General features: G+C 43.2%; 1 protein-coding gene across 1 annotated transcript in view; it reads right to left on the bottom strand.

Moving 5' to 3' along the window:
* Positions 1-22,974, bottom strand: part of AKAP6 (A-kinase anchoring protein 6) — a 607,123-nt gene that overhangs the window by 551,494 nt on the left and 32,655 nt on the right. The window lies entirely within an intron of this gene.

Raw genomic sequence — 22,974 nt, 5'->3', positions numbered from 1 at the left:
TCTCCCTTCTACTCTGGCTCTTACTCCCCTTTATCCTTCACAGGTGTCTCCCTCTATAAATCCCTTGCACTTCTAATTCCATTTTGGCATCTACATCCAGAGAACATGAACTGACACAATCGGTAGCAGGAGTGGGCTGAGAAAGCAGGCAGTAAGATGAGAGTTTTAGACTGGATCAACCACCCCTCATCTAAAGAAGAGCATACCCCAGGTGGTTTGTGGGGCACAGATAGTCCCTGGCACAAGGTGGTGGGCCAGCTGCTGAAGATGTTACTGGTAGTGATGTGGGAACACATCCCATTGGAGGGGAATGCCCTTGCCGAGAAGATGCAGGCATTTGAAAGGTAAGGGGGGAACAATGTATAAAAGGACAGTAGAGTCAGTTGGTTATCACTAAATTGTATTGTCCTGCAGAGGGATAATGAACAACTTGAGAGCACCTTCTAACAAAGTATAAGTACAATTGAGTATAACAATCAGAAAACCTTTTTGGTAGTTTACAAAGAGACCCTTCTCTCCCATAATGAGAGAATAGACACAACTGAGGAGCAAACACATGGCTGAATAGTCCAAAGCTCCAGAAACATTTAAATGCTTAGCCAAGGCAGGTCTATTACGCAAAAATCCTAATTAGAAAAACCTGAGACCCATATAGGGGAACCTGGGTTAAAGCCCCAGAGGCTTATGGCTCTACATGCTCTCCTAAACCCTCAGAGCCTGCAGAGCCTATCACTCAGTGTTAGAAGCTAGCACATCCCCCATGAAGGAAGACACTACAGAGGCCTCTCTGCCACAAGAAGTACATGCCACCTTCAGGAGTAGTCCCACTTGTCCCCTGCCTGCCAAACTGATAACTAGAGATAAATTCTGGCATAATCTGTGGTGACGTGCTAAGGCTGATAAGAGAGCAAAGACCTGCCAGAATTAGCATGTCCCGACAGTCCGGGGAAGGACCTCTGTGGCTGGATTTTAAGGGTGCTTAATCAAAGGAGGAGGAATATAAGACTGTGTAAGCAAGAATAAATTGCCTTGGGGCATTCTCTTGGGACATGGGATTTAACATCCTGGCAAGGACACCAGCAAAGGAGCAAACTTGCAGTTAGGAGGCTCCTAGAAGCCTGGAGAAAACTATAGCCTATTGTAAAGAAAGTGGAAATGCTTGCGTGGCCACAGCAAGCAGTAGAAGAAGGGATAAAGAGGCTGGGGGAAGCTGGCATACTGGAATGGATGCATTATGTGATACCACAGACTCACCAGAGGATGGTATTTCTTAGGAGAGCCAAGAGGATGCTTCATGGACCAAGGCCATCAGGAATTTGCTAGGGAGAGGAGAGCCAGCTTCACTAAGAACTTCAGTAGTGGCTCTACTCTGCAAGCCAGAGCCTATGGTAAGAGAGGCAGTCACAAAGCTTGGCTTATTGACAGTGATGGGGTTGATGGGGCCCCAAAGCAATTGAGCCCTGGTGGCAGCACAGAAGCCAGGAGAACAAAATTATTGCAGTGACTGGCAAGGCTAGAGGGACAGCTGACTGGTCAGGGACCTGAAAGGAAAAGATACCAGAAGATCAGAGACAAAAATATACATGTAAATGGACATGTAATTGTGAGAATGAAGTGTGAAGATTTCTGTATCATGTTAATGCCGTAAGTGCCACCATGGAATAGGCACTGAGCAATTAAATAGGCAAAATGACTCGGCCAGCTGACATGAGTCAGCCTTTGCCATCAACCATGCTGAACTAACAAGATGGGCACAGGCCCACAATGGCAGAGTATACCTGGGCCCAACAACATGATCCCCACTTATCAAGGCCAATCTGGCTACTGCCATCTCTGAATTTTCAACCTCAGAGATGAAAGCTGAGCATCCTATATAGCACTATTCCTTGAGGAGAACAACTAGCCACTTGGCAGCAAGCTGACTATACTCCTTCAAGGGCCAATGACTCATTCTCACAGGAGTAGACACCTGTTCTGAGTATGGGGTTGCCTTTACTATCTGCCGAGTCTCAAGCAGCACCGCTATCAGGAATCACAGTGTGCCTATCCCACAGACGTGGAAGGCCACAAAACACAGTGTATGACCAGGAACCCATTGCACAGTGAAGGACATGTGCAGCGGGCCCATGACCATGGAATATACTGGTCATATGACACACCGCACCAGACAGAAGTCACTGGCATGACAGAGCATTGGAATGCCTTGTTGAAGGTATAGCTGAAATACCAGCTTGGAAGCAATTCTCTGCAAGGATGGAGTGCCATCTTCCAAGGATGTAGTGTAAGTATTGAATCTATACGGTGCTGTGTCCCAGTAGGAAGAATTCATAAGTCTGCGAACCAAGACATGGAAGCGGGAGTGGCCCCACCTTACCATCATTCTCAAGGACCCACGGGGGGTCATTGTGTTTCCCATCCTTATCACTCTCGGCTCTGTAGGGTTAGAGGTCCTGATCCCCAAAGAAGATGCACTTTGCCAAGGGGTACAGCTTTCTTTGATAGCATATGTAACCTGTTAAATGCAGAGCCCCTCATTCTCTTCAGTTTAAGACATAAGCAAGGCATCACCAGCTACACTTCTACAGCTCATGAGTGGACAATGTTTGCAGTGCAGAAACTGCATGTTTGGGATCCCCTGTACATCTGGTTCCACCACTATTTTATAAGATGTTTGGGGCATGAAAGGATTATCCTCTGGTTTACATGCATGTTCCTTACAAAACTGTTAAGTTACTTAACCTGCCTTCCTCAACGGCTGTTTCCTGTATAAGTCCCAGTTTAGTGAGAAGAGCAAAAGAACCACCTGCTGCTTGGGGCCAGGGCTGAACTGGTTGATGAGTCCCTGTTTATTTAACCCTTTCCCATATGCCAGATGTAAGTGACACTACCTCCCTCTCTGAAAGCAGAAGAGGAAACACAGCATTATAATGAACATCTGAGACCAGATATTTACAATAATGGGCCTCTGTTGTAATGAATGGAATGTTAGGAATCATGTTCTTAATATGCAGAGGCTAAAATGAAAGGTCAGTTTTTCTGTAGTGAATTAGAAAGTGAGCAGATGCTGTCTGACTGTGCTAGGAAAAAGAAGGCAGCATTCTGACCACACCCTTCCTCCTCTGAAATTCCCAAAGCACTTGTGATATTTTGTTGTGGTGGGTAGCTTAGATATTTGAATTTTTTTTTTTTAAAGAAACTTTAGTGCTTGCTTTCTTTTTTGTTTTTAACTTATTTTATTTATTTTGGCTGCATCGGGTCTTAGTTGCGGCACGCAGGATCTTTGTTGCGGCATGTGGGATCTTTTGTTGTAGCCCACGGGCTCCTCTGGTTGTGACGCACGGGCCTCTCTCTAGTTGTGGCACGTGGGCTCCAGAGCGCATGGGCTCAGTCGTTGCAGCACGTGGGCTCTCTTCTTGTGGCACGCTGGCTCCAGAGCACGTGGGCTCAGTAGTTGTGGCACAGGGGCTCTCTAGTTGTGGCACACGGGCTCCAGAGCATGCAGGCTCAGTAGTTACAGCACAATGGCTTAGTTGCCCCATGGCATGTGGGATCTTAGTTTCCCGACCAGGGATCAAACCCGTGTCCCCTGCATTGGAAGGTGGATTCTTAACCACTGGACCACCAGGGAAGTCCCTGAGATTTGAATTTTTGAGGCATGGGAGAAACTGAAGAGCTAAGTCTCACAGGCTCACAGAACTAAGAAAAAAGGAACAAATGTAGTGCTTAGATGTCTTTTCTCCTTCTAACATAGTGTACAGTCAGGCATTCCCTTAAAGTGAATTCTGCACAAACAGGGTCCAGAGTACTTGTGTTCTACAAAATTATTCCTTCTAGAAAATTCATAATCAAAAAAGTAACAAAGATGGCCATTAGTATTCAAAATCAGTAGCAGTCCAAAAAGCTAGTTTTAGAATAAACTTTATACCCAAATAGAATTTCATTTGTACAGGCCTGGGTCTGAAAGAGAAGGGTTAGGTTTCTAAAGATAAATGGGTTAAAAGCTGCCGAGTCTGGATAGCATCGTCTGAGTTGCCATTTATTTGGCATCAGCTACATTCAGTTTTTGAGTCAAAGCCATTACTACGGTATGAAGGAGACAGTTGTTGGTTTTAAGGTCCTTCAGTGGAGTATGAACTCCCTGAAATGCCAAGTGAGGAAAGTTCAGGCCAACCCAGCCTGTCTTTTCTGAGAGACGGCCAAACCTTAGTGACGATCTGATCTGGACAGCCAAGAAGTCTTAGTTTTGATCTTTTGTAAGGAAAAGTTGGGACTCTGCCCAAGTCAATAGAAAAGGGAAGAGGCCAGGATGGGAATACAGCCTGTGAGAAGATGTCTGCCTACACACTGGGGAGGCGTGTCCAGTGTGAGGCCTCCTGCTTGCCTGCTTAGGCCTTGGGCAATTGCTGAGCTGCTGTTTCATGAGCCTTTGCATAGAACATATATTCATTTACTACGTTTTTATCATGCTGTTTTAAAGCATCTTAGAGAGGTCTTATCAGTGACAGCTAACTCTAAGCTAGAGAGCAGGACATTGTTGCCTCTCCAGACCCCTTTCCTGGGAGGTCTAAATCAACTCCTTGGTTCACTGAATGCTGGACATGAAGAAAGGTACCAGGCTGGGAGCCTGGGAATAGACAGCTGGGTTCAATTGGGCTATGGAAGCTGCTTTCTCTGTAGCATATTACTGGAGAGGCAGTATGGTGTAATGGTTTCTGTTCCCCATTCTGCCACGTACTAGCTATATAAATTCTAGTAAGTTTTTCAATCTCTATAAGCCACTATTTCCTCATCTGAAAGAAAAAAAATAGAAATACACCTACCTCATAGGAAATAATGAGATAATACATGTAAAGTGCTTGGCATATATAACTGGTTGACATCTGTGTTTTCCTCACTACAATAGAACAATGTATTGAGGAAAAGAGAGACAGGAAAGTAATTCCTCATCTATGACTCTGTTTCCCAAATTATATAATAGGGGCATGATTATTATAGCCATTTGCCTTAGGAGATATGTGAAAGACAAACAGATGTGAATCCCATTGGAAAAGAAATATAAGATGGTATCATTGACAGAAGGCTATGACCTGAGGAAACTAGAACATGGCCTTGATGTTTGATTGTTCCCTTTTGGGAGTATTATTCCTGAACTCTACTTTCCTGCTTTTTAATTCTCCTACTAGATAGGAAAATTCACATTTTCAATTGCTCTTGAGTTACATACTGAGATTTTAAGGTGCAGGTAATGGTGAAATCTCATAAGCTCTTTCAGGCAAGAAAATTTTTTAAAATAAAAGCAAAAAACTACCAGGTGATAAAAAATGAAGCTATGATATGCCCAGTGTTGCTAAGTTCACAAGAAAATCATAGTAAACTTTGATAGTCACCTTCAATGAAAGAGAATTTAAACTGACCTAATTCTATCAGAAATAAGACCTCTTTCCCTCTCCCCCACCCCACAGCTACCCTTGGGAAAAAAAAAACAAAATTCTGATTCAAACGCTAACATTCCTGCAGTGTTTTGTTTTTGCTGAAGAAAGTTTTTTTGTATAGTTTATTGCCGTTCCTTGAAAATAATATACACAAAGTCCTAAATATTTACCAGATGATACAGATCTGCCAGGGTTTTAAGCCAAGTTTCAAAAGTTTTATGAAATCACTTCTTGGACATGTTTCTAACAATCTGGCCCATGAAAATTTAACTGGGGAGGATTTTTCCACCTTCTTCACATGGCCTTTAGGTCACAAGCCTCTGTGTGTGCCCATACGAAACTCATACCCTGCAATCTTGAATGTCCTTGCTCGTTCAGAAGCACTTGTTATCTCTAGATAAATATACAAAAACGTTTATTCTCTGGGAACATCTATTGATATTTCCAATGAAGACACCATGTGCTCTGGCTTCAGTACAAACTTATTTTCCCAGCCTCCACCTACTCAGATCTCAAATATCTGCCCTCTTAGCTAAATAGCTTCTCAGAAATAAATTTCAATTCAGTTTTTATACAATAGCAATTTTCAATTCAGGTTCCACAGAGCCAAATACCAAACCTACCTCAATCAGAGTAACTCCAGTTGTATTTTTATCTTTAATCTTTATAATTTTATTTGAATTAGGCCTTAAAACATTTGGGGAAAAAAATCATATGTTTCTGTAAGTATAACCCTTAATAAAGAAGAAAGTCAGTTTCATTACTTCAGTTACTAGAACCTTTAACTAATCTTAGATATCAAAATGTCATATTACCATTTTAAAATCTTTCGAAAGGATTATAAGCCTCTGAGAAATTTTAAGAAGAAACAAGGATGCTGGCCTTTCACATCCTGTCCCAGTTGCCTTGAGGATCCGGCTGCCAAAAATCTTAAGTCTTCCCCATGGGAGTCCCACAGACACATCCAGACAGGAAGGTCACATTCCATCAAGAACTCCAGAGGAAGAAAATGATGCAGAGGGGTGCGAAACCAGGCCAAGCATTTACTACAGACCAAAATCCATCTATAAAGCAGTGACCCAGTTAGTAAGGAGACATTATCCTCATTCTACCAGACTATTATTTTTGTGTTTCTATGTGGGTCATAGCACAGAAAAATCCACGGAGGATTTGCCAAGGAAAATATGGAAGCTACAACTGAGGATTGTTGACCCTACTTTTCTACTCGAGTTGTCACATGAAGGAAAAGGTGAGACCACAGGGAGTAGCAAACCCAGACTTTGGGATTTCACAGACACGAAAATGTTTTTTAAAAGAATTAGGAAACTGACTCACAGTTGCTAACTTTTACTTTTGCCGTGCAAATATATGCTTAACATGATCGCTCTCATCTATTACTATCATTTTGTAAAAGGGCATTTTAACACCAAAAAGGAGGGAGATTATGATCTCAGAGAAAAAGGGCTGATCTTTCCTGAATAGATCAGTTAGCCCTCTTATACTAACATCACTACGAAGGCAGCCACCTTGCCCCCACCCCCGACTTGGATTGAATGTTTTGTTTTATTTCCACTTTAAACCAATGAAAAGTACTTCAAGGCAATCCCAATCAACATACTGTATACCCAGAAGAATGAGGCCAGAGGATACTGTGATCCAGGCTCCCAAAGCAACTTGGACCTGAGCTCAGCAGACTGGTAGGGAAATCCCTGTGAGATAACTCTGGTTGTGAGTTAAGGTGATCCAACAGAAAACCAAGTACATCATGGCATTTTACAAGCTTTGCTGTGTACTCTGCCCAGCCCTGAGAGAGGGATGGAGGCACCAGGAGTGCACACCCTCTTCCACACTGCCAGTCAGCTTTCCAAGCTTGGTGATCCTTTTCCAGCAGATGGCAGAACACACACATAGAAAACTCCAAAGCCACCCAAGGTTTCTGCCTCTCAATTGGTCCCGGGTATGATTTCTTTAAAAGTCTTGAAAGAAGAAAGTTTGCAAAAGAAGTCCCACCCACACTCCACCTTGAAACCTATTTACACTGTACTTCACAGAGAGGCTGAAACTCTTTGCAAAGGGAAAAGCCACAAGGTAAAGAAAGCCTGACCAATAAACTGCAAAGACCAGGATCAACATCTTCGAGATGTTAGAGAGCCTAGCAAATAACTCGTGCATTTTTTCATTCTAAACCGAAAGCTTTCATTAATCTTCATCACATGAGCCTATAAAGGTATAGTTATGAATAGTCTTTACTAAAGAAGCCCATGGATTTTACATTGCCTCTTTCCAATGAGAGAAGTCATACAGTATCCAAAGTTATTCCTGACACAGTGGGTCAGAACAGCCAAGAAAACTAATCTTGTGTCTCTACGGGTGTGTGTTTTCACAAAAGCAAAACCATGTTCCAAACTGAAAAAGTTTTTCCTAAAATATACTCTAACTGAATATTTCAGACACAATAGTAAGTAAGTAGGTCACTTGCTCTCTAGGATTCAAAGAATATCAGCTTGTGGTACTCCATCTGCAGTTAAAAGGAAAGCACACCACACCACAAGAACATCTTCACCATAAAGCTCTTTATAGCAGCAGCTGCAGCTCAGGGGTCAGATCTACGGCCATGAGTTTTCTAGATAATTTTCAAAACTCATTAGCATCCTCAAAAGTACCAGTAATTGAGCTTCCAAAAAATCTGCAACAACCATACCTACACTACCACCCTCCCTTGCAGGCAACTTCTAGTCAGAAATTGGACCCAGGAATATATGTCCTAGAAACATTTTTAAATAGCCTTAATTTGGTTGTCAAATCATGCTCCTTCTCCATGCTCTCCTCTTTTTTTTTTTTTTTTTACAGTGTCTAATCCGGTCCTGCCCCCACCCCCAAACAATTACCCAGTGTTCCCAGGGATGTACCACACTCTGTGCTTTCCAGGATGCTACCTGCCATGTAAAATAGAATGTTAGATCCAGAAAGGATCTGACAGAGGAATTAATACAGCTGCTTCCACTGATGAGGAAACCTTGGCTCTGAAAAATACACTCCCCCAGGCCACAATTTTCTGGTGCCAGAGTTACCCCCGTCCCTCCAGGTCTCGTCAGATTGTTCATTTTCACCAGACGACAAGCGTGGGGACAAAGTGTCTGACTTCGTGGTTACTTCTCTCAGAAAACATGTCTTTGTTGAACAAGGGGTTTGGGTTTGGAAATTGCAGGAGAGACCAGTTGGAGCAGACACAGTTTTGAGCAGTGGGTACTTTCCATGTCCTCAAATGACATTCTGCCTGTAAACAGACCACACTATAAAAATGTAAGCATGGAGGACTGAGCCCTGGAACCCCTTGGCAACTGTAAAGAACATAAGCTCCATGAGGGCAGGGACTCTCTTTTATTTACACCTAGTGTGAATTCACACCCAGTACCTACAACAGAAGCTGTCACTGAATAGCAGTTCATCAGTAAATATTTGCTAGATGAACAAAATGAAGGATGGAAGCATCCCTCTTCCATTCTCTCTATACTCAATCCATCTCTACCCACTTTTTGCTCCCTGTTATACTTAAGTCTAGTTCCTTTCATCAAAACTCTGTTGTCAGGTAATACCTATCAGTCATTTACATTTTAGTAGCCTTTAAACCACTGCTTGGAGTGTTTGGAATTTCAGTTTTCTAAAAAAAGCTCTGGCCCCTCTGCAGGCCCAGCCTCAGTCAGCAATGGAAGGTCTCTGTGGCCAGGCCCTATCCATCCTCCTCCCCGTGCATATGGCCAAGCTTTGAATTCTTTGGAAGAACAGCAAACTGTTCATAGGAACAGTTCCTTTCCCCAATGACCTCCGGATTCCCTCCTTTGGCTCTCCTTAGCTTTCACATCTTTGTAAAATAATCTAAAACCCTATCTTCCTGCTGTCTCTATCTTCCTTTCTCAGCTGTCAAAACCTAGAAGACATGCTGCTTTTGCATATTTAGGCTCAGCTGTACTGTTCAATAAATGCCAAGCCCCTTGTTTCCCACACCTCACTCAGTGAAGCCAAAGCACCTCACCTTGTTAAGCAGGAGCCCATCCTCACCCTATCACACACTAGAGGGTGCTGTTGCTATATCCAGGCCCAAGGAACTTGGAGCCATGGAGGAAAAGGAAGTGACAGAGCTCTCAAACTCCTGGGAGACATTCCTAGCTGGGCCTCTCTGCACAACCACACTGCACAGTTTCTCAGAACCAAAGACCATTACACCTCATCAAACTATGCAATTCCAGGGTGAAGCTTACACATGGTACAATAAAATGGGAGGACTGAAGATTTCCAAACTAAAGATTTTACTGTAAGACTCATTTAGGGACACAGGTTCACATAAGAGTATTTATGATGACGACTGGATGTGAATAATTAATTCTCACTCACCACTGAAGAAGACAATTCTGTTTGGACAACCAAGCGGCAAACACTGTCAGGCAGAATTAGATGTATCAAAGGCAACCAGAACAGCCAGGAAACACTTGAGCTTGTCCGTGCTTTTCACAGTCATCTTTCCTGGTATGTGATGTCTAAGACTTTGGGAATGAAAGCTTCATACACAAACAAATGAATATCAGTCTCTCTCAGCCCCCAGCTTGGCTATTGCACAAAGCTTGCAGGCTGCCAGAGAAGCCTCCCTGACCTCGGTTAACTCTTTGCTTGAATAACTGGTGGACCTGCATTGCAGGAAAAGCTCTCTCACGCAGCAGAAGGTCTTTTCAAATTTCTGAACAAGTCATCGTACAGAGAAAGTATACTTCCGTTGGGTTTGTGGGTTTTTTAAGATAACTTGAGAAAAATGGGTATTTTTTTAAAGTTCTCTGAATGAGACTCTCACCTAACAGTATGAATGTTAAACATTCCCACACAGGGAAGAATGGATCTGCACCAAGGGAAATAACTCTGGTATTAATCCAAGAAGAAACAATCCCGCTCACCCTCCCCCCACCACCAGCTGGGTTTCACACTTTTGTTGCAGTGATTTGGGTACTCCACACAAATGCTAATGAGCAACAATTCACTAATGCTAATGATTAGAACTCTCCTTGGCTCCAAAAGCAACCCAGCCAAGCTAGAAACTTGAAGGATCCCAAAGTGGTTCAAGAGGGACTCAGCCAGTCAGAGGTGCCTTTTTAGGGCAAGTCTTACACAGAACATTTTCCTTTTGCTCTGAACTCCATCCCTAAAAAACACACCATCCCAACTACAGCTGCATCAAACTTTCACATTAAATGCAAGGAATTTCCAGTACCAGGTCTTTTGCAATAACTAGCTTGACGTTTCCACATAAAGCTCTAAAGACGAGGATAAATATACCATACTTAATAGAGTGCTGGGGAAACTTCTAAGAAAGTAGCCCTTAACCTAACTTCTGCCCTCACATACCCAAAAGATATACTCCCATTAGTTACCAAGGCTGTCTACCGCAGGGAACAGATCAGAATGAGGAAGCTGGGGGATGAGACGCGGGGTATAGTTTGAAAACGCATATACTCTGAAAAAGTGACTGGAGAGCCCCCTGAAGGGACTCTGCTTAACCTCATTGGAAATCACTTAGGTTATCTAACACGATCATAAAGCAAAGAGAGAACACAGGTGGGTAACACCAACATATTCATGATTTAAGGTACTGATGAACAATGCGTGAGTACCTCCAGTCCTACCCTGAAGTTTTACTCTTTAAAATGAAAAACCCAAAGACAGAGCCTTGAATCTACAGTTAACCAAAAACCTTCATATGCAAAATGCTAACTAGTTTGAAAAGTAATAGCATAAGCAAGCTTTAACTTAACATTTTCAGCTACAAGTCATTCCTGTGATCTCCTAATCCAAACTGTGAAAGTCTTGCTTCCTTAGTAAATTCAGCAGAGATCTCAACCACGCTTACCCATTAGATTCACCTGAAAAGATTAAACCATCCTTCCCGCCTCAATGGACTATCATTCTTAATCGGCTTGGGGTTGGTCCAGAGCAGAGTACCTTTTTAAAATCCTCAGGTGGACGGCCAGGTTGAGTACCACTGAGCTGGGGTATCCAGGCCCACCACCTGAATGTAATTAACTGCCTTCTTTGAACTTCCCCATATCTGAATTTTATTCTGCACAATGAAGTTAATCGAGAGTCCTCCCACCGGAATAGAGTAAAAACAAGACTGTAATCATAAAGAGCTTTGAGGTAATGAAAAAAAAGGAAGTGGGTACTTTTATCTTGATATTTGAAACCAGTTGTTGGCACTGCTAACAACGAAGCCACAAGATGTTGATGAGATGGTGAGATAATATAGCAAATATGTAGCAAATCTGTAATTCTGAGGTATAAATGTGTTACATCTCCTTACCAAAGGATTTATTGCATTGCAGAATTCAGCATTAAATTCAAACAAAGAAGCAACAGAGGGACAGAGAAGAAAGGGATGTGAGAAGCCTGCATCGTGAAAAGTCTAAACTTATATCCAGATGGTGCTGGAAGAGAGGTTCAAACCCTTAGTCCTATGGTGTGAACACAGCATCGCCATCTGGGGAAGAAGCCAGCAATGCCAAGGCCTCCCTGCCCGCCTCTTCTTTGCTTTTTTTCCTTTCCCACACCTCCCTTCAAGGCCAGTGGACCTAGTGGGGTTCCTGACTGAAACCACTCAGATCCCTCTGCCCTGAACAGTGCAGAACAGTCAGCCTCTTACTGCTGGCAGAAGTTAAGGGGAGATAGGCTTCCTAAGGCCCTAAACCATCACTCAGCACACCAAATAAGATCTGGGGACTGAGAATCAATAGACTAAACTGTAGAAATTAGGACTCTCAGAGTCCCAACTTGGGGTCAGAAGAGGCTAAATGGTACCCCTCAGTTACACAAGCTCTGAACTGGCAAATTTTACCTTCCCGGACAACAAGAATCACAGATCCGCTTGGCCAGCAGAGGATGGCGCGTCTCCACTCACCCACGCCTGTGGCATCACCATGACAGTAACACAGCTGGCTACGTAAGGACAAAACACGAGAAACACCTTACATAATCAAAGATATGCAGAAAGGTGACATGCATGGACTTGTATCGGAATTTCACTCAGGCAAAAGTCTCTAGCTCCTTCCAAATGTATCTCTAATGACCTAATTTGGTCAGGATTTTGGTGATACAGCTTAGCAACCAGCACAAAGTAGCTTCCCTATTCCTTCCTACAATGTACCCACAACCCCTGTTTCGACTCTTCTCTCAATCCTTCCCAGTCAAGGCAAGCCCCAGGTTTTCAGTTTCCTAAATGGGGCCCAGGCCACCGCAATGACTCTTCATGCAGTCACCTCAAACTCTTGCTTCTAGAAGACTGAAGCAGGCTTCTAGTAGCCACCAGTTCTCAGGCGTATACTGTGTTCTAGGCTCTTAATTTTGTCTTCACTACAACTTATTAGGCAGGCGTATCATCCCTATTTTACAGATAAGGAAATTGGAGCACAGAGAAACTGAATAACTTCTGTCCAAGGTCACATAATTAGTAAGCAGTACAGCAGTCTTTGAACTCAGGCCTGTCTAATCCTAAACTCATGTTTTTTAAAATAATAATGGTGGTTCTTATATAGTACCACGTGCCAGGCGCTGATCTAAACACTCTCCAAGTCTAACCTTAATCTTTACAACAACCCTAGGAGAGAAATACTATATTTGCCACTACCTTTATGCAGGGAGAAAACTGACAGACAGATGCAACAACTCTTAAAGTTGCAAAGCTCATAACTAGCAACACCAGGATTCAAACCTAGGCAGGCTAATTCCAGCATCCAGACCTTAACCACAGTACATACTGCCCCCTACCGCATTCTCCCTGTAACTTAGTTCTTTCTGTATTCATTCATTCAAATATTGCTTATGTCCCCAACATCTTACCAGATATTATAGAAAGATAACTGTTATTTGACAAATTTCTTCCCTCAGGGAGCAGCAGTTTAGATGGGAAAAATCAGCAAAACAGTATCAAGAAAGAAGGCAGTTACCAGAATGTGAAGTCAGGTAATACGTGATTGGGGCAGCAGGAGAACTCGAGCACTCGGACAGGCAGAAAGATCTTGCTGAGCACTGAAACTGAGTCACATTTGGAGAGGTGGAGAGAATGGTCCAGGTGGGGGGAATAATGTGAGCAATGGTAAAAGAAGAAGAGGACTGGGAACGGAAGGAGGTAACTGCCCCCCATGCCAGACTCTGTACGGCTGTTTTATGTATGTTTTCTCATTTATTCCTCATCCAGGTCTATAAAGCATCCTCATTTAACAGATAAAGAAAATAAGGTGCAGAAAGTCCAACAACTCACGATCATACAACGACTAAGGGACAGAGCTAGGTTCATCTACCTCCGACACCCTTCTCTCAGCCAGGGGCCTCTTCGCACGTGAACACAAAATGAAGAGGCCAGGGAATCAAGCAAAGCACTGGCGGGGCCAGGCAAACTAACCATTCTGATTTCTAGGCCCCTTAGAGCAACTGGGGTTCTCTGTCTTCCCCCCATCCCACAGGGTGTGTGCATTTTCAACTTAGAAGCCTCTTCCCATGGAGTTCCCACTCCAAACAAGCTCCCTTTCTGCAAACTGACATATTGTGACTTGCCTTGTCCAAATATAGAGCAGTCCTTTCAGGCCAGTTTAGCTCACCAGGAAAGGGCCTCTCTGAGAACAAGCTCTCTGCTGGTGGGGCCAGCTGGCGGGGACACAGGCTAGGCCTTGGGGCCCTCTAGGATCCCCTAATCCAGACCCCTCTGTTAGGAGGAAAAAACTGAGGCTCAGAGAGGGGAGGGGAGTGAGTCACTGAAGGCATTCCCTCACCCCACAAAAAAAAAAAATTTAAAAATCTGAGCTCCATAAAAGTGCTTTGGCAAGCAGAGGTCTGAAATTCCTCCAACAGCCTGGAGAAGAGGGAACTAAGGATCTGCCTTCCCACATAGTCTCTCTTTAGACTTCAGTGCTGCTAAGACTAAAAAGGGCAAATCTGTTTTCTTAGCAGGGTTCAAGCTTGACTCAAATTTTGGATGGTTAGGAAGGGAGTGGAGGTGCAAGGGCATCTAAATGTGAATCGTCAGCTCTTAATCAGCAACCTGGGGGGTGGGAAGTTTGGGGAAAGCGCGCCTGCGAGACCTTTGGATTGGCGCTCTTCCCTCTGTACGGAAAGCAAGCCCTGATGTGACAGCACCCACTTACAGCCTCTTATACCATGCGTTTTACAGCACCCACTGTCTAGAACAGGTATATAGGTGTCGTGATGCTTCCAGTGTACCCTCAGGTGGCCCTCTAAACAGACTTGAAGTAATAGACCCGACTACAGCAAAGGAGAGTCTGCTGTCCAAAGAGTAAAAGCAGTACCCATTATGCCATCATCACAATGTTTAAAACGTATATCAGGATCATTACTCATCAAACTTTCCCTCTGGGAACAGATATAGCCCATTGCTCTTTCTAAGGCCAAAAGCCTGTGTGTTATCTTCCATTAATATTTCCTGCCACTCTTCAGTTCCAGTTCCGCCAATCATCACATTAGACCATAATCAAAAGACATACCGTTTTTAAAAATGTCCTTACCTTAATGTGCTCAGAGTACTTATAGGTCAATTTCCCTGCTGGCTACCTTTAGTGTGGTTGTACACTGTATGATGAGGACTTCTTCTCTTTCTCTTTAGCATTAGGTAAAATCCTCAGACGGAGCAGAACCTAGATATATTTAAATAAAATAGACCAATGACCTTAGGCTATATCATTCATATAGGAGTGGTTGGATATGCATTTTTTCTAATCTAGGGCCTATTGGCCAAAAGTAGTTTGAAATATTTGGGAACCTAGAGATTGGATGACTTAAAGGTAAGGAAGCTGGACATTTCCTCTTTCTTTAAATTCTCTTTTCCCCTATGCACACCTCTCTGTGTTTGCCGCCTACCTCTCTGACCACTCATGGTTAGGTTGCTTTATGTATCCCTCTCCTTCTGCCAAGCCCTAAATGTTGGTATTTCCCTGAACAAACTCATCTATTCCCATGGGCACAGCATATATTCCCAAACCTGTACTTCAACTGATATCTCTCTTCAGAACTTCAGACCCATTCATGAAACTACCAAACTCCCACAAGCACCCCAAGCTCAATCTGTAGAAAACTGAACTCATCATCTTCTCTCTCCGCCGCCTCCTCACAGCCATTTTTCCTTCTCCCTTCTCTTGTTGACGGCACCATCTTCTATCATTGCCCATATAAGAGACCTAGGACTCAGCCTTCACTCCTTGCTCCTCCCCACCCAAGGCCCCTCACATCCAATCAGCGTCAAACACTGTCACCATCCTCTCTTGAATCCATCCACTTTTCTCCACTCTCACAACCACCAGCCTAGTTCAGGTAAAAATCATTATTTCCCAAAGTTGAGATAAGTCTCCCAACCGGTCTCCTGACCCTACTTGAGCTCTTCCAATCCATTCCTTATGCTGAACCCAGTGATCTTTCTAATATGTATATCTAAGCATGTCGTGCTTTTCACTAAAAATCCTCCTGTAGCTCCATTCTGCTTTTAGGATGAAGTCCAAATGTCTTAACCAACTGAAGATATCCTGCATAACTTGGCCTCCACATACCTCTCCAGCCGCATCTCTCACCAGAATTCCTTCACATTTCATGTTCCAGCCCCACAGAATCTCTTCCAGACCTTCATACCTGCTGTTCTCTTGCCTGCTGGCCTTCCTAGAATCACAGAATTGTACAGAGAAAACGGACTGAAAAATACCCAAATCAGGACTGTCAACCAATTTCCTCCTTATCTGCAGAAAGCTCAATCCAATTAAATAAACATTTATTGAGTGCCCACCAAGGGTAAAATACTACCTTAGCAGCTGCAAAGACACTTAATAAGTAAGGCATAACCCATGCCTATGGAACTTGCAATCTCATTGCTTCTCTTAACCCTGAGTTTTAAAGTTCAAGCTCCTGGGCTTCCCTGGTGGCGCAGTGGTTGAGCGACTGCCTGCCGATGCAGGAGACACGGATTCGTGACCCGGTCCGGGACGATCCCACATGCCGCGGAGCGGCCAGGCCCGTGAGCCATGGCCACTGAGCCTGCGCGTCCGGAGCCTGTGCTCCGCAATGGGAGAGGCCACAACAGTGAGAGGCCCGCGTACCGAAAAAAAAAAAAAGTTCAAGTTCCTGAAATATAGTTCCTTTCCTCGAACTTAAGTTCAAGGCACGCTAAGAAACTATCTGTTCGTGACACAACTGGCTTGTGCCTATATTTACTTTTACCAGAATATTTCACCCCCTTCTCTCCCAATCCAGGGCCCACATACCATCTCCCAATTTCTGAACTTCAAAGAAGCACTACCCGGCTGTTTATGCCTAGATTAGAAAGCTCGAAGTTCCTGTTGGCTTTTTCTGCTGTGGCTTATGGCAATCTAACTGGCATCGATCACCAGGGATTCCCAGGAGCCTGAAGTCCAGCATTTAGTAGCTATGTGTGGTGTTGCATCAGTCAGGACTGGAGTTTTAAGTTTAAAATACTGGAGCTCAGGAAAGGAGTAGAGAGAAGAGCCATCCTGAAGAAATTTAATAGATAGCCTTGTGGGTTGCCCCTGAGCACACACACAGCAAAATGATGGAGCTAGGCAAAGAACACTATCTAAAAGCAAAAGACGATATCCTATGTCTCTGCCGAGCTAGAATGTGATTTTATGATGGAGACACAATCTTAGTGATAGTTTTCCTTCTTCTTGATGGGTAGATGACTAGAAGGCTTAGTATTACTAGAATTTCAAAAAGGCATCCCCTCTGTGGGCAGACAAATGACCAAAAAGTCACACCCTCCTCCTGACTGACTGGAGGCAGGCTTTGTGCAGGGCATGTACTGCATGTCCATGTGTGGTTGGTCCTGGATGGCACCTCTCTGCCTTCCAAATTCATGGCTATCACTACATAAATGGGAGATACTATCTCAGGTTTCTCACCACCCAGCCCTGAACAAGAGGGGGTCTACTTTCAAAACACAGAAAGTTACTATAATACATTTTCCATACTTCTCTACTTGGAAACTCATGTGAAGATTCCTAGTGCCTTAAACTTTCATCATTTGTTCATAATGGCCGATCCTGACCCACCCCTCCACCCCCCTCGATGAGGCAGAAACTTGGATTGTTCTCAAATACAACACAAAGAGAATTTCTGGCAACCAGAGTTTTACCCAGGGGTGGTAATGAAGCATAATTATCCTTGGCTGACCAGAAGCCGAATGACTATTAATAGAGAGAAGCAACAAGAAAGTGTCAAATAGGATAGGGAGCATGCTATACCTGGGTTGAAACACTCAATAATTAGGAACAGAATGTAGAGAACCAAGTGGCCATTTGCCCTATGTCTTATTCCTTTTGGTTTTTTAGGCTGGATTGATTCCTGTCTAGTTCAAGGTGGGGCGTGTACTAGCCTAATTTGGTCTGGGAACCAACCAAGGATTCTGGATGCTACTTTTAAGGCAGGTCCTGGGCCTTAGTTTACCTGTGTTCCTAGGTCTAAAACACCTTTCCTTCCATCTATTGCAAAGTAAGTTTGAGTGTTTGTCAGACAGCAACAGCAGTAAACAAGAGAGTCGAAAAAGATAGGATGCGGCATCAACCTCATGTTTTATTTGCATCCCTAGAACTCTGAAGATTCTGCATCTGGCATAGCAAAATCTCCCCCATAGGACTGCACGTGGAGTGACTTTCATATTTTCCACATGTCTGGTCTGGCCTTATTACTCAAAGGACATTAACCCCTGCATTCCATCTAAGAACCTATCAGTAAGTCTTTCAGTCTAAAGAAGTATCAAATAAGGAAATTACTGACTTACAAGCCAGAAATATTTATTGAGTTTGGAAACATTTATCAATTGCCTTCCATATGGAAAACAAAGGATTTAGCACTAGGATGGAGTAGGGTAGGGTGAAGAAGGGCTTGAAAGATGAGAGACAAGAAGCCTCCCCTCAAATGACCTTAAAATTGGAGGAAACACACAGACACAAAAATAAATAATACAAAAGAGAGACAGAGCCCAGGTGTATGGGGCTGTGCTTGCTGAAAGAGAACCAAATTTGGAACTTGCCATACCATCAACAACTTTTAAATATTTTTCATTCTTCCAGAGTAAAACCTTATCATACCTGCGAAGGAGAGAAACTACAATAAACAGAAATATGCTCCTTGAGGAAGATTTGTCTATATTCTTTTACTAATCCCAGGACAGAGGCCCTGAGGTCTATTTCCAAGTTGAGCTGGTTTTGATGTGTATGAATGATTTGGTCAGTAAGATAGCAAATAGCCAAAGAGATCAAAAGGATTAGAAAGGCCCACTGAGACAAGATTATGATCCATCCATCAGCATATATCTGGGCTCTGCAGCATGGCTGGGACACAGACCTACTGATCAACTGGACGCCACCATAACTGTGTGCCCCAAGAGGCTTTTACACCCTGGGGAGACAGTAATGGCAGTCCTAAGAGGAAGATCTGTGAAACCAACTGCAGAGCTCCCCAGTACCCTACATTAAAAGCCATCAAAATTGGAGGCTTTGCTGATTACAGAAGTGGAGCATTAGGGAAGGTAACTCAAGGTACTGAAAATCCTCAGTCAGACCCACTTCAGCTTGATTGTAATTCTTGGCTCCAGGCCTATTTCTGAAAGACATCAAACATGGAAAGAAAATAAGTCTGAGAAAAAATATAGCTTATTCCATTTGGAGGATAGACAATGAGACATGTAACAGATGGAATGGGAAAGGGCAAAGGGCGTAATAAGACTCGCTACAGGATTAAGCGCTCATCTGATTAAAAGCAGCATATGCAGGGCAGAGGCAGAGCAAAACCACACCACTCACTCCACGCTTCAGGGTGTGCAGCCGTCAACACGCCGGAGACCAGGTGGGAGCCACATACACAAGCCCCGCTGAGAAGTATCATGACTGGTTAACTGGACTGTGAAGGTTTTGCCTTGATCTTTAGTCATGAAAGTCTCAGCCACAGAAAGAACTACTCATCTGTTGCAGAAGCAGAAGAGCTCAACTTTGTACCCTCAGTGCCAAGCGTGATGCCGGACACATCAGGGCTTAATAACTGTGCTTTGAATGAGTGAAAGTCTAACTTCTTAGCTCTATGCCCATGAAGTCTGGAAGGGGTAGAGGTAAAGTCTGTAACCATATGTCCTGATTTGCCTGATAATCCCAGATTATACCTGTTGTATCCGCATAATCAGTAATGGCCCCTTTTACTTGCTAAAGAGTATCAGTTTGGACAGCAAATTATATTTTACTTTAGGTATATAGTCTGTCACCAAAATGAATGTTTTCCATTGATTAGATGATCACAAATACACATGGGGCCCTTTATTTTTTCAACCAAGTCACTCCTCAGTCCTTGCAGAGCCTGTCTTTGGTGGACTTTGTGAGGTCCTTTTTTCTCTGGTCTCCCGTTTTATCTCTTTGCCCATGTTTCCCTTATTTCTTCCATCCCTGTTTTTCCTTCATGAGTCCTGGCTCTACCCCTGGGGTGGGGAGTGTGAGTCAGCCTCTCCGTGTCCTGTGAGTTCTGATTATTTTAAGTCCTTCAGAGTCTCAGAGGAACACCACTTCTAAAATATCCTTCCTTGCTAATATTCACAACCTTTCATAGCATGACTTCAATATATTTTTGTGCTGACAAAGTCTCTATTTTTTTTCTGACTTTCCAAAGACCCCTCCCAAGAATGAGTGATAATGGAGACAAGGAAAGAAGGAAGCAAGGGAGGAAGAAAACCCTGTATTGCTACAAATGGATAAATGAACAAAAACTTGAGTGAGGGCCTACATATGGACAAGGAGATGGACTTCTAGTCCTATGGCTTTTTCTTACCTACCAAAAAGAAAGGGCTGAATTACATGCTTGCTTTTTAAGCAAGGAGTCTGATTTATTCCTGAGACTTCTATCTATTTCCATTTATTTAGCTTAGCATTTACACCAGCAGGATTCAAGAACAAATTCTATTTTGTTCAAGATAAATCATCATTCACTCCTGGAAGCCCAAAACCGTCATAAAAATAAAAAGAAGTAGGAGGGAAAAGGAATGTTAGTAAGAATTGGATCCATTAATGAGTTTGGGATTTTGATATTTTTTGTGTAATTTTTTTCAATCTTTCTCTCAGACCATGAGTGGGAGTTTATTATCTGGGGTGTAAACTTCTTATGAGCTTCTGACATTGCTGCTAATAAGGAAATAATAGCAGATCTATAGTCTCTGTCTTCATAAAAAGAAGCAAGAGACTCATTTGGCCATATCAGACTGAATCAGGAACCTTAAAAAAATAAATTAACTCTATATAACAGGATGTAAAGTTAGAGTCTGAAGACATGGATTGGAATCCCATTCTATTCGTTCCTAGCTGCGTGGCCTTGGACAAATCTCTTGGGGACTCAGCTTCTCAACTGCATAATGAGAGGCTTATTTGCTTAAGCTCCACCTATCACTCAAGCTCTATGAATCTATGGCTTAATCATTTGGTCAGGGAGAATTTCTTTCTCCAATAATCCCCACATGAAGGGCATCAAATGTTCAACTCCATCTCCTACTCCCACATCCCACTAGTTATCTTCTAACACCCCTAACAGAAGGCCTAGGATCTCTATGCTCCCTTACTGCCCCCATCTTTCCCTGTAATCCATATGCTCTGGATTCCATAACTTCATCAGGGTGATTTCTAGTAAATGAACTGACTCTGCTCACAGTGCCTGGCTGTGCCTTGGCTATGAGCTCTCTGAGCACAGCAAAACATCTCATATCAAAGGGTCCATCTGTCTTTAGCTGGAAAATATATTTTGAATAACCAAGTTTGCTACAAATTGGCCAGCTCAGATCCACTCTGAGAAATCAATTGCTCAGCCTTTCATGTCTCTCCTGAGCAGTGTATGTTGTTCAGTGGATTCAATACTACAACAATCTCAACTCCTGCTCCTCCTTGGCAAGGAATGTTATTTCATTACACCTGCCTAGAAAGGTACCAACATTCCCTGACTTGCTATTGACACTCATTGATTCAAACCTGACTCCCAGACATGTTTGCTTACTAAAAGGAGCCTAAATAAAGCATGTGTTACTCATTTTCCCCTAGCGAAAGAAGATTTTGTAAAATCGTCTTGCAGCAACACTTGTCAATATGGTTTAAAAATAGTGCTCACAATTCACTAATACCCTCTGTGCCTATGGGATGGAAACACCTTTACATAGTCAGACCCAGGGATCTTAAACCCCATTTGGAGATTTCCAGAAAGTTCTCTTATAACTACTTCATGGATTTGCTGGGACCATGAAATGAGATGATGCATGCGAACTGCACAAACCCCATTTGTTTGTGCAGTTATTTTTTACATTACAGGAACGCTATTTTTTCCAGTGGGTGAGAAAGATGCCTTAGAGAAGGCAGCACTGCCAAAGCTCTCTTGATGATGATAGGAAAGATTACTGTGAATACACGGTAAAATGGTAGGGGTAGGACAGAAGGAATGAATGTATAAGTAGATAGGAAAGTGAAACAGATGTGGAATAAAGCATGAGCATAATGTGAGAAAGTTCTCCCAGACTCTGCCTTCTCAGCATCCCAAATGGCCACACTCATGGGAACAAAGTTTTCTGGTGGGTCTCAAGTTCCATCCTCATTACAGTCTATAATCTACCTACAAACTTCCCCTTCCTGCGCTCTGAATGCTGCCATCATAAGAACACATTCTCTGCTCCTTAAGTTTCTTTTCTTTTTTTTTTGCTTCCTAGTTTCTTATGTGTAATTCCTACATCTCTCCCATGGTACCAAAGACATTCATAGCTCTACCTTTGATTTCTCTGGTCTGAGTGGAAACAGCCACCTGAGATTCTGCTTTACAGATAACTTGATAAATTCCATTGATGTTGGAACCCATGTCCATTTAATTCTCTAGGAATTGTACCTACAACTGCTCTGTTGTATTCAAGGGTCCATGGTTGGTATTTTCTTCGTAACAATCACGGACGGCATCTATAGACTTTCAAATGCTCTCACTGCCTAGCTGAAAACAGTGTCCCACACAATGGGACACAAGGAAGAACTGTCCTGCTCCAAACAGCAATGCAGCTCTCCTGTCCCCTGCATTGGTAAACTCTGTCTGGCCTAGTAAAATGCTTCCTAGAAGAAAAGTGCATCAAAAGCTTCCATAATTCTTAACGTTAGCTTTGCTAGGCTGACTACCATGCTCCTGCACCCTGGTTGTAAGACAGATTCTTCATGGTCCCTGAATCCTGTTCCCTTGTCCCTACTAACTGGGTTCAGGGACAGTGGCTGGCACAAGGCACTCCTGTAAAAGAGACTCCCAACCCAAATCTACCAACCACAACATGAATCCCTCGGATTGGACTGTTCCCAGTCTCTTTTCCTTGATTTTCTTTCTCTAGCTTCCTCTGTGCTTTTCATAATTACTGTTCTTCCTCCTATTACAAATGAACCTCTCCTTCCTTCTGTCATCTCCTAAACTTCCCTGAAGGAATTTTTTAGTAAGTTCTGGCAAAAGTAGC

Source organism: Delphinapterus leucas, chromosome 2, assembly GCF_059928025.1.
Source record: "Delphinapterus leucas isolate spDelLeu-1000000601 "Yukka" chromosome 2, BTC_Dleu_Yukka2, whole genome shotgun sequence".
Lineage (NCBI taxonomy): Eukaryota > Metazoa > Chordata > Mammalia > Artiodactyla > Monodontidae > Delphinapterus > Delphinapterus leucas.
The sequence above is the reverse complement of the archived record's forward strand: the minus strand, read 5'-3'. Positions and strand labels throughout refer to the sequence as shown.